The sequence below is a fragment of the Pipra filicauda genome, unplaced genomic scaffold (assembly GCF_003945595.2).
Source record: "Pipra filicauda isolate LSUMZ 115617 unplaced genomic scaffold, ASM394559v2 scaffold79_size2787110_pilon, whole genome shotgun sequence".
In the NCBI taxonomy this organism is placed as follows: Eukaryota; Metazoa; Chordata; class Aves; order Passeriformes; family Pipridae; genus Pipra; species Pipra filicauda.
The window spans coordinates 1-3,301 of NW_024104975.1; positions in this window are offsets into that span (position 1 = coordinate 1).

The window sequence follows — 3,301 nt, forward strand, 5'->3', positions numbered from 1 at the left end:
TTAATTCCTTCTTCTGAATGCCTAATCCCGTTGTCTAATATAACGTTTGTCACTGCACTGTGGTCTGGAATGTGGGGAAGCTTGAATCCTAGCTGGGGAGATCTGCTACTGAAGATAACTCTTCTAAAATGATGCACTGAGTCCCTCATGCTAAAATGTCATTGAGTATTAGGAGCTGGTTTTTTTTTCTCTTGTCATTTGGAGACAAAGGGACACTTGTACCTGAGTCATTCACTGGAATGGATGTAGTTTACTTTTGGCTGTGGTACACCTACATTTATGACAGTGATTGCCATCTGTAAAACAGGCCAAAACATTTGTTAACTTGAAGGTTTACTGAACATAAATAACTTAAAACACAAGACATTCACGGTAACTTTAAAATTATGGTGCTTCAAACTTCCCTCTGTGCTGTTCAAGTTTTTTGTACCAAATATATTTTTGATGTAATAACAGAAGAGCAGAACCCTCTTTAAAGAATTCTTACATTAACTCCTTGCAAGGCATTCTTTGCTTTTACCTGTGTCTATAATTGTCTTTCAGATTAAGAAATACAATTTAACTGAAGTACTTTTTTCTAAATACTGTTTAGTGGAACACTGGCAAGATAAACTGTAATTTTTCCTGAAACTTTTTAATTTCAATGGCTTGAAGTAGCTTGAGTGATACTTGAAAGTTCTGCTGTCTCTTCTTCCTCTCAGCTTAATGACTAAATTAAATCTATCTTTACTTTTGACTTCTGCCTAATTCTGCAGAATTAGTGCCATGTATATCATAAATAGGGGCAGATATATCTTAAGACAGTAGGGCTGTTTGAGGGAGCCTAGTACAAGTGGAAGAGGAAAACCAGTTTACCTTTCAGATTTTACACTGAGTTAGTAAAGCTGTGAGTTAGGGAAGACGAGCCTTTTATATATTCCCTGTAAAGGCATTAGATCTGTTTCACAGAGCTGATAGACACTGGAGGATTCTGTGCAATATTTAGAAGCACCTCTGCATGAAAAATGTGTGAAACGTAGTTGAAAGTTGACTTGACATCTCTCTGCTTTGTCTTGTCTCCCATGTGAGTAGGCTCAATGTCAACACAGATGCTGGATTTTACAAAGCTAACATTTTCCTTTTTTTGACAGGGCAATTCCGCCTCAGGACTGTTAAATGGTTATCCACTCTGGGAGAATGTCACTGTTTCTAAACCAAGCAATGGCTGGGCTGCTCTTGGAACTCGCTCGTTTGAGTTTGCACAGTTTGACAACTTTCACGTTGAAGCCAGCTGAGGTGCCTTTCACATTTGGAGAACCCAGTTCTCATATAACTTTGAATAAGAGCCAGTTCAAACTTGGAGGAGAGCTTAATGCTATGCTCTGATTGATCTGTTGGCAAAGAATCTGTATTCTGTCCTTATTATTTGTTAAAGGTTTACTTGAGTAGACGTCAACATGACTGTAACTTTATCCCCCAGTTGCTATGGGATTTTTGCCCTTTGATTTTTTGGGGTAAATTTTAGTTCAAGGTAATGATGAAAACAAGTTCATGGATTTAAATATCTTTTAATAACAACATCTTAACTTACCAGCTCACTTTTAAGATAACTTTAGAAGTTAACTGAAGACAGGTGCATCTTAAGCTGCATTATTTAACACTTCCATGATTATGTCCGTTCCTTTCACTGTGAAAGAAAGAATTAAGTGCCAGTAAGCCTTATGAGCCAGTGGCCCCATACTTTTGTAGGTCTATCATTTTCAAGTTTCATTTGGATAAAGTACCTAGATTTTCAATAGTAAAAAAAAGATGTTTTGTCTGTTTCTTTGCTACAGTCTGTGACTAGACATTATGGTACTCCAAGTGCATTTGATTAGTTCTTCCTGATTACTTATTCCAACTTGCATTGCCAGCCCTAAAATAGATCCTATTTTCAGTGGAATGTAAATATGCCTTATGGCTGATCAGGCAGTGCAGGATGTGCCTTACTTCTAATCTACCTCCTCTTTCCAATGAAAGGGTTGAAATAGATGAAAAGATACCATAACTTACAGTTTGTTGATGATAACCTTGTGGGTTTTTTGCGTGGTGCAAAGAATAAAAGCTTTGCATCATGGATGCTGGCAAGCAGAGTACTTATTTTTGTGTCAGGTCATGTGTGTAAACTGGCCTTTGTTTTGTAGAAACTTAGGCAACCATCTCTCACTTTTGATGGATCTAAAGCTTAGAACAGAAAATAATTAAAGCATAACAATGTTATTTAGCTTACCATATTACTGTGGCACAAAGGAGATATGGATACTATCACTTCCTAGTATAAAAGAAAATAAAAAAAGAATAGTCTTTGCCCTTAAGAGCCTGCAGTCTGTTCATAAGGTGACAGCAGGTGGACAGAGACAGAATTGTATAGTAAGCCAACCAGTGGTACTGACACAGTAGTGTCTGTTTTTCAACTTTTCCTGTGTATCGTGGAGTGAAATTCAGAGGGAAGTTGAGATCCTTGAGAAAGGAGGGATTCTGTTTTGCTGTTGCTTCATTTTATTTTTTTTCCCCCAAGTTACTGTGTTATAAAGAAAGCAAATCATTGAGAATATAAAGAGGTACTGAATGGGATTTTCCCTCACACACATTCCAACTTCAATTGGCTTCTTATTTTTTCTTGTTTGCCATTGGTCAGAAGATGATGTCTATTGCCATTGTCTAATGAAACATGCCTCCTGTGTCCATCTATTTTTCACATTCACATCGTATATAACTGACAAGTGAGTAGTCTGCAGACTTGATAGGGCAGTAGTAGCTGTATGAGGCCATTTGTACCAGGCAACATCTTGAGAAAAAGATTAGCAGTATACTTGCATTTATAGAGATTATTCTTCTGATCCATTTTACTTTGAAGGCTGATTCCAGTAAGTGTTAACTTCAGTCTTTGAAGTTGTCATCTCATGTAGAGTTAATGTAATACAAATAATTCCTGGAAATTTTTTATGAAATTTTACTTTCCAAATTAGGTTTTGGAGAAGAGAATGTTCCATCTCTAATAACTGAAAATGCTTTGTCTTTTAGCTGTTATACTGATACTGCTGAATTTTGTACATGCTAGTAACCCTGAAAAATGGTTCAGACCACTAAACTTTAAAATTCTTAGAAAGCTTCCAAATACGAAGTAACTGTTTACTTAACTGGGTGAAAAATGAAAGCCTGTTTTCCACATCACTTTCATTTGATGGTTGAAGTATGGATGCAGATCTGTTCATTACTTGCTTGATTTCATAAGGGATGTCACTGGTTACTCCAAATGTGAAGGAATTTAATTTTGGGTCCT